Genomic DNA, 13,714 nt, shown 5'->3' on the forward strand with positions numbered 1-13,714 from the left:
TCAGGACAAGACAGGCTCATAGATGCCTAACTGAAGGCAAACCGTGCATCCAATCACAAGATAAGATGGTAAAAAAAAGTACAAAACAAAAAGTTATGTTTCCCTTATTATTAATCTTTGTATGCTAAAACAATAAAGTTAAAAAGTAACACAGACAATACTTTTCTCAAAAGCCCCCACTCCCTAGGTAAATCTACTATATATTTGCAGGAGATACACAATGTATCACATGATAGGCTAAATAGGTTCATTTTCATATTTCCCCAAGTTTGATTTAAATTGTCATCCACAGAAGCTAATCTGCCCATTTCTTTAATTTAAAAAAGAGAAAATAAATGTTTAAATAAAAATTAAATCAATTCAACTATTTTACACACTTATATTCTTGTAAATACATTTTGTAAACATGCATCACTAAAATCCTCAATGTGTTGGTTAGTCTGTACCCTCTATTCTTTTGGCTGCTAAACTTGAAGTGCATGAGCTAAGTACCTAGCTAGCTAGTTAAATTGCACTGTGAATCTGTAATCACAGGGGTCTTAGATTTGGGGGGGTTCATACTTTCTGTAATTATTGGGCACAACAGCTAACAAAAAAAAAAGGTAATAAATGTCCTCAGATGACCACAATTGTCCTAAAGCTAACCCACAAAATACACCTCTGCTGCCTGTGCATTTGTGCAGGCTTTACTTGTTTATTAAGTCTCTTTTATAACTGACATCCGATACTCTTCTGTTGAAAGTTTAATTAAATTCTTCATGCTTGCAAATTAGATTGTGCAGCTGAAGTCATCAAATCCTTCTATAAACCAAGCTTTCTGGCAGGGAAATTAGTCAATATACTTGTCTTTTAGTCAGAACTAAAAAGACCTTTTAACAATAATAATTGATTGCACTGGTTTACAGGGTCCACCCTACATTGCACAGTGCCCAATCAAGGGTACAAACAAATAACTGTATATCTATAATCCTAAAAGGCACACATATGTGCAAATAAACTGCATTGTGTATGTGTATATATATATATATATATATATATACTTGTTTGAGCAGTTCCCTCCTTGCTTGTTGTTTCTGTAAGTCAAATTATTATGTTTAATATGTTTAACATATTTAAATGGCATACACGGGCAGTGGTGTCACAACCTGGGTGCAGGGGTGCGGACTGCACCCGGGTGACACCTTACAGGGGGTGACACCAGTGGCGTCAGCAGGGAGGGGGCAGAGGGGGCCATGCCCCCCCCTACATCATGCTGTGTCCCCCCCCAATCAAAACGCTGTTTGTTTTTTTGCTTAGCCGGAGGAGAGAGAGAGGCGCCGAGCGGTTGCTCAGGAATAAGTTTTCACCAACTGTTCGGCACATCTCACTCTCCTCTGCGAGGCTTCTGGCTCGGTCGCGGTGCCGGCATTTCATGCTGAGCGCTGCAATATGACGTCATATGATACAGCGCGCACCGTGGCAGAGCAGGGAGACAGAGGCCTCGAGATCCCACTGCAGGACTTCTACAAGGTAAGTGAAATTCAAAGGGGGAGGGGGTAGATAGGCAGAAGGGAGCAATTTCGGGAGAAGGGAGTGAGATAGGATAGATAGGGAGAAGGGAGTGAGAAGGGGCAGATAGGGCAGAAGGGAGTCAGAAGAGGTAGATAGGGCAGAAGGGAGTGAGAAGGGATAGATAGGGCAGAAGGGAGTGAGAAGGGGTAGATAGGGCAGAAGGGAGTGAGAAGGAATAGATAGGGCAGAAGGGAGTGAGAAGGGGTAGATAGGGCAGAAGGGAGTGAGAAGGGGTAGATAGGGAGAAGGGAGGGAGAAGGGGTAGATAGGGAGAAGGGGAGGGGGGTAGATAGGGAGAAAGGAGGATAGCAAGAATATTGAAATAAAGAGTCAGAATGAGAGAGAGAGAGCGAGTGAATGGATTAATGTGTGGATGACTTGTGTGAATGAGTGAGAGAATAAAAGGAATAAATGTGTGGATGAATTATGTGAATGAGTGGGAGTATTAATTAATGTTGGATGAATTGTGTGAATGAGTGAGAGAAGTAATGAATTTGTGAGAATGCATTAATGAATAGGTGTAAATAATTTATGAAAGAATAAATGATTGTGTGAATGAAAGTGAATTAGTGAGTGACTTAAAAGTGTTTGTGTGAATCATAGGTGTATAATTGATTTGTCAAAAAGACAAAGATGGTATAAGCAGGGTGTTTAAGCATTGGGGACCAAGATGGTACAGGCAGGGTGTTTGTGGGACAAAGATGGCACAGGTAGCGTGTTTATGGGACAATGTTGACCCATTCTGGGCTGTTTGGGGACAAAGATGGCACGTCCTATGTGTTTGTAATTTGGGTGCTGGTCAGGTTCTATGTGGGCAGTGTGGATGCCAGGGCTGGCTTTGGGGTGTGCAACCTGTGATCTATGCCTTAATTTAGGGGGTTTTATGTGAATTCCAATTGATCTACACCTTTTTGTGTTATTCTGTAGATCCATATCTGCTATGCTATGATTCCATACATTATTTATGTTTACCTGCAATTACAGAATTTCTATGTCTTATTCAGTTGATCAATACCTGGAGTGCGGTTTCCATGTGTTGTTTATTTGATCTATACCTTCATTGCTGAGTTTACATGTGATTTTCAGTTGATCTATACCTGCAATGCTGGGTTTGTGTGCTCTGTTGATTTATACCTGCAATGCTATGTTTCCATACATTATTTATGTATACACTGACTCTCACAGTCTTCCCCTGATCTGCAGTCAGTGTGGCAAATATATATATTTTTTTGGTGTGGTAGCGGAGGGAGTGATTGCATGCTAGGGAGCGTGGAGCTGGGCTGGAAAATGCTTGAGTAGTGTCCAATTTTTTTACTATAAAATATATTGGCAACAGGGTCTAATATTTATATATATATATATATATATATATATATATATATATATATATATCAGCAGCAGGGTCTAATATTAAAGAATGAAATATAACTGCATAACTGTATATGTAGAATTTTATAATTGCCCGCCCTTCTTTGGTCCCTGTCCCCCCCATGTGCCCCCCCTAAATATGAAAGCTGGAGACGCAACTGGGTGACACGACACCAGGCAGGGAACTCTATGAGAGTGTAATCTGCCTGGGATCACCCTACCATAGCGCGGCTGCGGCAGTGCAACCGGAGCAGACCTGGCACTGGCAGATCATCACTGAACGGCTGAGGAGGAATCACGGCACCACGCACATCGTGGGGGTGACACCATGTGTCATCGCACCGGGTGACACCAACCCTAGAGACGCCACTGTACACAGGAGCTTACCATTGTAGAATACCCAGAGCCGGCCTTAAGTGTTCTGGCGACCTGTGCGGACTACTCCTCTGGCGCCCCCCATCCCCGAAAAAAGGAAAAAATCTACCCCTCTACCCCGTCTCACTATCTACCACCTCTGCCCCTTCTCACTGCCTTCCCCCTCTGCTCCTTCTCACTATCTACCCCCCTGCCCCTTCTCACTGCCCCCCCTGCCCCTTCTCACTATCTACCCCCCCTCCCCCTTCTCATTATCTATCCCCTCTCCCTATCCTTTCTTACCTTGTTGCCGGAGTCCTGCGGTGGGAGCGGGAGGCGCCCGTCTTCCCGCTCTGCCACGGTGCGCGTTTCACAGCTGAGCGCCAGAATAATTCTGGCGCTCAGCATGAAACGCCGGTACCGCGATGGAGTCACGGAGAGGGGCGCAGAGCGGTTGCTGAAAACTTCACGAGCAACCGCTCAGCGCCCCTGCCCAGGACTTAAATTAAAACACCGTTTTTTTTGTTGTTTTAACTTTATTTAACATCCTCCGTGTTAAATAAAGTTAAAAAAAACTTTTAAAGTAAAAAAAAAACAAAAAACCCCGATGTTTTAATTTAAGTCCCGGGCAGGCACCCCTGTTGCCATGGCGCCCTGTGCGGCTGCACGGGTCGCACACCCCTAAGGCCAGCCCTGCCCAGAGCACTCCCTCTTCTGGTGACTTTGTGCAAGTTGGTGCTTTTAGTGAGAAGGTATGGCCTAATGTGTGTGCGAGGCTAAGTAGTGCAAGCTCTGTGTCTACCATGGCTCTTTCCCAAGATGAATGGACAGCAATGTAGGATGTCATGACTGTTATTTTCATTTTGTGCATGCTTTACATACTGATGCTGGTTACTGTAAAGAGTTAAGCCGTCACCAACATGAAATTGGGTATTTTAGTAGAGGACTTCTGTTTGAGATGCTACTGTGATTAGGTCATGAAGAGCAGATTACATAATATCCTCCTTAAGAACCTTACGCACCTTACATACAGGGATCCTGGGATAGGTTGTGACAGGCTAAGTCGACAAATCCTTTAAGGTAATGATAAATCACATGCAAGGATACTTCCAGGACAATTTTGTCTGGAATTCAAGTTGTGAATGACCTTCCGACCTTCTTTAAACAATGAGTGGTCTCAGGCATCTTTCAAATTCAATAAACCATAACTAGATAAGAGAAAAAATATATATCATCGTCGTTATGGTGCACAGTGGTAGATCAGTAGGAACATTACAGTAATTACAGTAATGATTGTGCTATGGTAAGTGCACCAATTTAAACACACATATAAATCGGTCGAGTATTGCCGTGAAACAAACTGTGGATCCCCTTAGTGACAATCATTACTAATAAAGGAATAGGATTGATATTTATTTGTAAATTATCAGTATTGCATTGTCTTTCTCATTTGCATATGCATGTTACTTGCTACATCGCTTTAGAGTACCATTGTATGCATTACCTAGAATTCCTAAAATGCACTGGAAACTGAATTTTGTGAAAATGTTGTGACTGTAAAGATGTAGATGTATTTTATATCACTTTCTGTACTTTGTATAGTGAAGGGTTTTGGTCGACTTTATCTTCACCATAATCATCAGATAACTACCGGTATGACTAAGTAAACTAGTAGATATGACCACCATTAAAAAGGTGTGCACTTTTTTATTTGCTTTTCATCTTTCTATCACTTCAATGTCCTTTTTTTCTTTTTCTATCTTTTTTTTAATCCCTTCCACTTTCTCTTTTTATCCCTTCCTCTCTCTATATTTTTCTTTATTTCTCCTTTTTTATAGCTTTTATTCTCTTTCCTTCTTTTTTCTTTCTCTCTTTCTCTTTCTATCACTTTAACATTCTTTCTTTCATTTGTATCCACTTCTCTCTCTCCATTTTTCTTCTTTATTTATTTATTTAGTTTCTTTTTGATGCCCCTTCCTCTCTCTCTTTTTTCCTTCTCCTCATTCTTTCTTATTATTTATTCTTTCTTTCTTTCTTTCTTTTTCTTTCTTTATTTCTTTCTTTCCTTTTTTTCTTTCTTCTATTCTTTTTTTCTTTCTGCCCATTCTTTCTTTTTTATACCCTTACTCTTTCTTCCTTGTGTGATTTCTTTCTCCCCTTTCTCCCTCTATTTCTTTCTGTCTCCTCTTTCTTTCTTTCTTTCTTTCTTTCTTTCTTTCTTTCTTTCTTTCTTTCTGTCTCCTCTTTCTTTTCCTCCTTCCTCTCTCTTTTTCTTTCCTCTTTTCATCTCTTTTTCTTTCTTTTTTTCTTCCTTTATCCCTTCTTCCGCTTTCTCTCTTTTTTTCTGGGAGCCCCAGGCAACAGTGGTTAGGAAATGGGCATGGTGTACAATAGAGGGGATAGCCAGGTATTGGAAGAGAGCAGAGATAAATGGGAGAAACGAAATACATGAAAATAACTTGTCAATTTGGTAATTGAAATGCTGGGTGGAATTAAGCCCTGCCCGGCGTGACAATTCACATTGACAAGGCTATTATATATTATATACAATGAGAAAATCTAACTGTTCTGGACCCTTTATAATCAAGCACTTTTGGTTTCACACCTATTTTACTTCCATTTACAAACTTTCTTGTATATTCAGTATTTTTCTTCTGAATAAAAATCATTTCCCTCTTGACTCCTTATGAGCTCATATCACAAAAATTACAAATCAAGTAACAGCTATGTTTAACCCCTTAATGACAATTGACGCTCTGGGCATGTCACCCGAAAACGAAGGGTTAACGACAATTGACGTGCCAGGATCATCATGACTATAAACGGGTGCAGAAAGCGATCTACGTTCCCTTTCTGCACCCAAACGGTGTTGCTGTAATGCCTTGACATCGAAGCATTCAGCAACACCGTGATCGGCATCAGGAGCCATGTCTGGCCCCTCCCCGGGGTGTCAACGTCCGCTATACAGTGTATGGCGGCGGACACCCAATTTAAAAGTGTTTAGGAGGCGATCAACGATCACCTCCTAAACTTCAATGGTGTTGCTGAAATGCCTCGATCACGAGGCATTCAGCAACACCAAATACTCACCCCAGGAGAGCGGTCACAACTGCCACTGCGAGTGATTGCGCCAACCGCAAGATGGCGGACGTCCTGAAAATAAAATAACAAAGATGAAAAAGTTTGCTTGATGGTCTCCAAACCCTCTAGAGAACTCTGGCTCCACTTGCAGGTTGAATACAGGTACTGCATTCAACCATGCAAGTCAATGGAGCCCAGCTTTCTAATCACAGTGTGATTAGTAAAATAAATTCAAAAATAATAATAATAATAAAAACATCGTTAAAAAAAAAAACGGTAAAATGTAAAAATAATTCCCCACTGATGTCACCATCAGGGGAACCTTCAAGTTCCAAAAAAATGTAAAAAAAGAATTAAAAAAGGCAAAAAAAATTAACTATATCTATATAAAAAATATTTTTGTGAGCAAGTCCTAAAATTAGCACATTAGCTTAAAACAATTCTCGCATGGAAAGAGTTAAAATATGGGGTGTCTACTTTTAAAAAATGTATGATTTTATGGGGTAAATTGAATTGGCCGGGTCGAACAATTAATGTGGGGCATTGCTGTACTCAGGAGATGTTGCTGAACACATATTGGGGTGTTTTGTGATAGTGACATATACCAGGACCTGTTAATTCATAACGGAAGTAAAATGTGTGTTAAAAAAAAATGCAAAAAAAATGACTACCACAAAGTTTGACAAAGACTGGTGGTAGAATTAGTGCATGGAAAGAGTTAAAATACTAGCATTTGAAATACCCTGGGGTGTCTAGTTTTCAAAAAGATATGGTTTGATGGGGTAAATTGCATTAGCTGACTTCAAAGATACCCAAAATGGCACATGGGGGGGAAGAATTACCAGATTTGGAAAAAATGGCTTTGAAATAGCAAAACGCTACCTGTACTTATTGCCCCATAACGTGCAGAAAAAAGCAAAAAAACATAAAAACATTGGGTATTTCTAAACTCAGGATGAATAGTAGAATCTATTTAGCGGGTTTTTTCATTACCTTTTATAGATAAGTAAAAGATTTTTCAACAAAAAGTTAGAAAAAGTCATTTTCACCATATTTTATACTTTTTTTAATAGTAAATAATATGATACAATCAAAACAATGTCATCTAAAGAAAGCCATTCTTGTCCTGAACAAAAACAATATCTAATGTGTGTGGGTTCAGTAAACAGAATAGAAGAAGATTACAGCTAAACACGAGCAGCGCAGAAATGTAAAAAGCCCATCGTCACAAAGGGTACAAAAAATTAAATCAGCCTTTGTCACGAAGGGGTTAAAGGCTAACAAAGACGAGCAATCAAGACAAAAACTCAATAATATGGACATCTGTAAATAAAATAAGTAACTTGGAGTTACTGCAAAATCTAGAACTGCATCTTAGCCAAATATGTTTTTGTAAATACAAATCTTTCCATGTAACTAAGGACAGGAAAATTAGGCCAACATGATTGATATTATAAATATCCAGAGCCAAGCAGAGAAAAAAGTCCAAGAACAATGAATGGCAAGAAAAATGTCCCAATAATTCACCCAGGTAACAATAATGAAAATAACAAAAATAACTTAACACCTATGATGTAGACATACAAAGCGCAAAATACACAAATATTTAAATATGCTTACAGCAGGGCTCCACATTGCATTGCCTATTTACCATTAATATGGAGCTTGGCAACCCCATACCTACAGCTGCCCTAAAATTGTGCACCAGCTCATTCTCTTATGCACAGACACTTCAAGGGAAATCTTCAAATCCAAAGACAGATAGGATAGTGTTTACCCATTTCTACTCCCGCCGACAATCCATTTGAAAATATGAGGGAAAGCCCTGCCCACTCATACAGCTAGTCCCACCGATTTACAAATGAGTAGCCTGCCCTGGCAAGTAAACAGGTTTTGCAGTTAACCTGTTCAAAAGGGCGGCAGGCTTCCCAAATTTTTCTTTTCGTTGTTGTAGCTTGATGATCCTGGTGTATGCCATTTCCTGAATCCAAGTTAAAGAAGTGCCTGGACCAATGGAGGATTTCTTAAGCAAACACTTCACTTTCAACCACCAAGGTACTTTCAAGCAGGTTTGCCAACAATCCACATCTTCTGTTATGCAAGATGAAAAGTCTTGGCCTTAAGGGGACACGCAGGGCCAGCATGGCTGGGCTGGCTGTAAATCACCCATATGTTAGAGTAATAGTCCAATGGCTACCCTCTGTTAGGGCATTATGCTAATTATGCTGTTTCTATTTCTACTCTTTTCAGAAATCCTATAGAGAAAAGTTTCCGTCCCCGCCCTCCTGTGTTTTGATTTGTTCTTGGTGTGGCAGGGGGTCCCTCTGGGTCTGGCATCAGTGCGGGAGTTGGCCATCTAAGGTACAGCAACTTGGGTGGAATAAGCCAGACAGCTACATGCAGAACTCCCCATGGGATATTGGCCCAGGGGAGTTCGTATCCATTTCGCTACCATGCAGGGAGGATGCCGGTAAGCATTCTTAACATCGTTTATGCCCGTGACAGCATTTCCAGCGGACCCTCTCCTAGTAAGGTAGGACTGTGACAGGGCCAGGCTAGCACATATGTCCGTGTGAAGTGTAGCCGGGTCATGGAACACTTTTGTGTCCAGTTCATGATACCGTGACCCGGTAATATTTTATAAGGCGTTTTATTTTGTAACCGGCCCAGAGACTGAATGTAGTTGCAGCTCCAGCCTTCAAAGGAACACTCATGTAACCTGGCTGGGGCTCTTAATCAGCCAGCACAGCCCTGTTTGCCCAGACGGCACCCTCACTACAGGGGGGATAACACAGGTGGATTCCTTAATCCCCTCCTCCTGATACATCACCTGTATACTGATGGGATTTGTGATGGGATGCGGGTGATGGGATTGGGGGTTGTGTTCGGTGCAGATTGAATTGAGGATATATATAAGTTTTGTGTGTTTGTAATAAAGTGGTGGTCTGACTGATCTGGGGATAGCAGGGGCTATCCGTATGAGAGACTGACTGGTGATTCCTCAGCCCTCAAACAGGGGTACCCAGCCCTGGATAAAGTGACCATGTAACAAGGACATTCATTTGTTATGCACTTAAGGATGATGTTATTAGCTGATGCTAATTGCAAGTTAAGAGTATATGTTTACATATTTCAAGTTTATGTTTTATGTACGTCGCAGGTGTTTAACCCCTTGACGACAATTGACGGTCCAGGCACAGTCTTGACACGCCCCACTCCCCGCCCATTTTTTATTTAAATGTTGGTGTTTCCCGCTGCCGTCAGCGGGAACACCGCCGACGTCAGCGGGACCGGCCACCGACATCAGTGTGCAGTCCTGGCCGCGTCCCGCAAGGGAACCAAGAAGTTCCCAAGTGTGCTTATGCTGATGAGTCCCATTGAAGACAAAACAGCTGTCCATGAGTGTTATCTGGCTTCTGCACTTGTGTCGCAGGCTTTGTTTAAAGGCTGACTAGTACAGTGTACATTTGCTCCAGGGGGTCCATGTATAAAATGTGCATAAAATGTGCCCACCAGAATCCCTTGCAGTGGTGGTAGCACTAGATTTCTGTGGGAAAAGCAGGTCTTCTGGCTTGCCTGGTGGATGTAGTTGAGTGTTTTATAATGCATATTTATTTATTATATTTATAATATATAATACACAGTATATGTATTTTTGTTTACAAATTGAAATGAAATTAATTCAAGCTCTGAAGTCTGATATACTTGTTTTTTGCAAAATATTTATTTCCAAAAGGAAGCAAAAGTTTAGCAGTTCCCAAAATGTTCCCTTTATTAATCCTCACTGGCAATGAATTTTGGCTAAACTGCTGAAGCTGCAGTTTCTTCCAAACAATGATATTCAATATTTGTAAATATTTCAGCACAGTCTTTTTGTCTATTTTCAAACAGACCTCTATGAACAGTGACAACTTATTTATAGGATAAATTTTGTCTTATTTGTACACATCAGTATTTAGCAGAAACGGTGTAATGAATGGACCAGGAGGTGGATAGCTATAATCTTTTCACCATCTGTGGCATATGGTAAAAACTACTTTTTGCCATTCAAACGCTGACCACATTGGCCAGATACATATATACATTGACTAACTTGTCTTTAGAATGTTGTCTTGTATAGTACAAAACAGGAACCATAAGCTTGCTTTGAGTCCTCGGATGTTGTGATTTGCGTTTTGTTGGCAGATTGAGGGCATTTTCTAGCATTTGGCCATTTTCGCAAACATCAAATTATGGTGAGGGCAAAAGTGAACAATACCAATACAATAGTCAATTGTATGGCCATAATGTTGAGTCATCTTTTTTTAGTCATCTTTGGTTAGGGCTACAAATGTAAGGATCCCTGGGCTTGATTTAATGAACAACAGTCTAAAATCCAGGCTTTTCATAAAAAAGAACACTTGAAATCAATCCTTGCTGTGACATTATGGTTGCTAAATATCTATATGTGTTTTAGCTGTTATTCAAGTTTGTACTCATAGAGTGTGAATCGTGTACAGGTGATTATATATTTACTATACAGTCTTTTTTTCTTGCAAAAGTCTACTTTTAAGACGGGTCATTGACTCTAACCCCATATTTCCCTAATGGATCCTGAACTAAAGCTGTTTTTGTAGGTCAAATGGCAGGGTCATATGATTTTTAAATTACTATAATTAAAAGGTAATTGACCAATTTGCAAAATATTTGGTGTGCTTATAATCTTGAAAACTAGATCTGTCAATGGCTTCTGTTTCATATATATATATATATATATGTTAGTCAATAGAAACAATTGTATTTTCTTATGTTCTGCTAGACAAAGATTAAAACCAAACACCCTCCACTAGCAAGCAAGATGTGGTAAATTGAGAATGTACAAAAATAAACATAAATATGGAAAAGATATTTTGGAAAATAATATGAATATTTAGACTAGTTGTCAAGAGTTAAGATTGGTATTCCTTATTTTGGATCATATTAATAGCTTATTGTCTGTATCTTCATGTCAGCCTTTTATGTTGTAATGGGGAATCACGTGTCTTCTCATTGCAAGACACAGAATAACCTGTGGGTCTGATCAGGTACACTTCATATCCAACAAAATTGTGGCCAAGAATATTCAGGTTTTGGTGTCAAGTTTGCAAAAGGATATTGCAATGAAATTTTAACATAGACATTATGTAGATCCAAATCAAAATTGAATTCCCTGTTTTGGAGTCGAGAAGGAATTATTTTGTTCTCTCTAGAGGCAGATTTGGACATGGTTTCTTTATGATTTATCCCTTTCCCCTGAACTAGAGAAAAGTACTCTGACAAAGGTTTGACTACAGTTCAGTCCATTTCACAGAAAAATAGTAATGAATCCACAATCTAAATGGTAAAAGGGAGGTTGTCCACTGCATATTTCCTTCATCCTTATGCACTACAAGGACAGACCGTAGTAACTGGATATCATATTCACATGAGCCTTTTTAATAAGCAGAATTTGACATCAAATAATTTGCATGATGGTCATAAATTCTACCCCTTGCCCAAGAGTTTTTGGATTCCTATCCCCACGGTCACCTATCTTTGTAAAAGTGCCTACTGTCAGCATATTGTACAACTAGCTAGAGAAGACAATTTTTTTATTCCACGTAGACTGGATGACAGCCACCATACCATCAAGTACTAAATCTTATATACTGAAACGGAATATAATAATAAAAATCAAATCTGTGTATAACGGTCGTAATACTGAGAATGTACTGATCATACTATTCAAATTAAATGGATTTGTCATTGTGAGGGAGAAAATAGAATCATTCCCTGCATACAGATATCACAGGAAACAAAAACCTGCCATGTATGAGTTAGGGAGTGCAGATATATGCCAGCATGCACGACTTTTTCACACCTATAGTCCAAATCAAGTTCCCTTTTATCATCATTTCACCGACAAACACTACAATTAGTTTTATCTGGTTCATGAAAGGAACAAACACTTTCAGCCATTAATTCATTATAGATATAGGATGACCTACGTGTAACACTGTAAGATGGGTTGCATTACTGCGTGGGTGTTTTTAATGGAAATTTTACCAGAAATCTGGCAGATTTTAGAATAGCTTATACTTGTGGATATGATGGGACAGTTTTAGTGGTTTAGTATATCAAAAGTTTTATAGCTAGAGATTAAAATCTTTAAACAAAAATGTGATGTTACAATGTCCTCTGCTGTCTCCAAAGCAGGCAGATCTAGTTACAGCTGTCTTTCCTAGTTTCTTATCCTACATAACTAGCTCACCTTCACTCTTTCATTGCCTTAAGGACCTGTAAGTTATAATTTTAGACCCGGGCTGTGACACTACATTTTACAGAAAATTATCACTGTCTGAACTTGTCCTTGTCGGGTTCTAGCGGGACTGGTTGGGAGTGTAGAACAGAGTGGCCAAGTAGGAGGCCAAGGCCCAAACGAAGTCTGGGAGGCGAACCAGGATCAGGGCAGGCGGCAAGGGTGCAACAACAGGTAACGAGCCGGGTCAGTAGAGGAGAGAAACACAAAGTCTAGTAAGCGATGCCAAAGTCGGGTGCTGGAAAGTCAGGTAGCATAAGCTGAACACGGAAGGGACTGGGTCTGAGCAGAGCAAAGCTAACAAGAGGGCTCAAAAACTAAGCACTGACTGAAGGGTGTGCAGGGTTTTTATACTTGCCCCTCCCTCTGGCTTCCAGATACTCCCGCCCTCACCTGTAGTGCTATGCAATTCCCATAAGAGATTACCAGCCTCTCTCCCCACCTCCCCTATCTCTACCAATGAGATAGGGTACACCGATGCCAGGACACACACACCCCTGCCATCCCCAGCATGGAGGTGCTCGTGGGTCGCAGCACACGACCAACGAGTGGTCACTCACCGTACAGTATATGGAAACCCAGCACTAACTCTTGTTAATATGTATGCAGGAGGTCATCTTTCATTAGATATAAATTCGGCATCTGAACCTGTCGTGCTAAACTGTTCTGATTTAAGAATAAACTTATAGTTAAGCCTGTCAGCTTTGTTAAGATCTTGAGTTATAAATTGCATTCAGATCTGATGATGTCCCACGATAGTTTTATTTCATAGCTGTCCATATAAACAAAATCCTTCCCCTGGTATGTGAGTAATGCTGGAACGTGTGTGTATATAATAACCACTGCATAATTTATTCCAGACAAAAAGAAGGTGCTCATAGTGTCTTGACTTCAAATTATCAGGTCATGCTCAGGCCGGCTAGAGTTCCCAGCTCAACAGAGATTTTGCTTAAAAAATTGCAAAGAGAAAGTGAGAGTATTTGCAAAAATATACAATTTAAATAACAATGCAAATGCAGAAAACATGTTGTGAATTTCCTTAAA

The sequence above is a fragment of the Spea bombifrons genome, chromosome 1 (genome assembly GCF_027358695.1).
Source record: "Spea bombifrons isolate aSpeBom1 chromosome 1, aSpeBom1.2.pri, whole genome shotgun sequence".
Lineage (NCBI taxonomy): Eukaryota > Metazoa > Chordata > Amphibia > Anura > Pelobatidae > Spea > Spea bombifrons.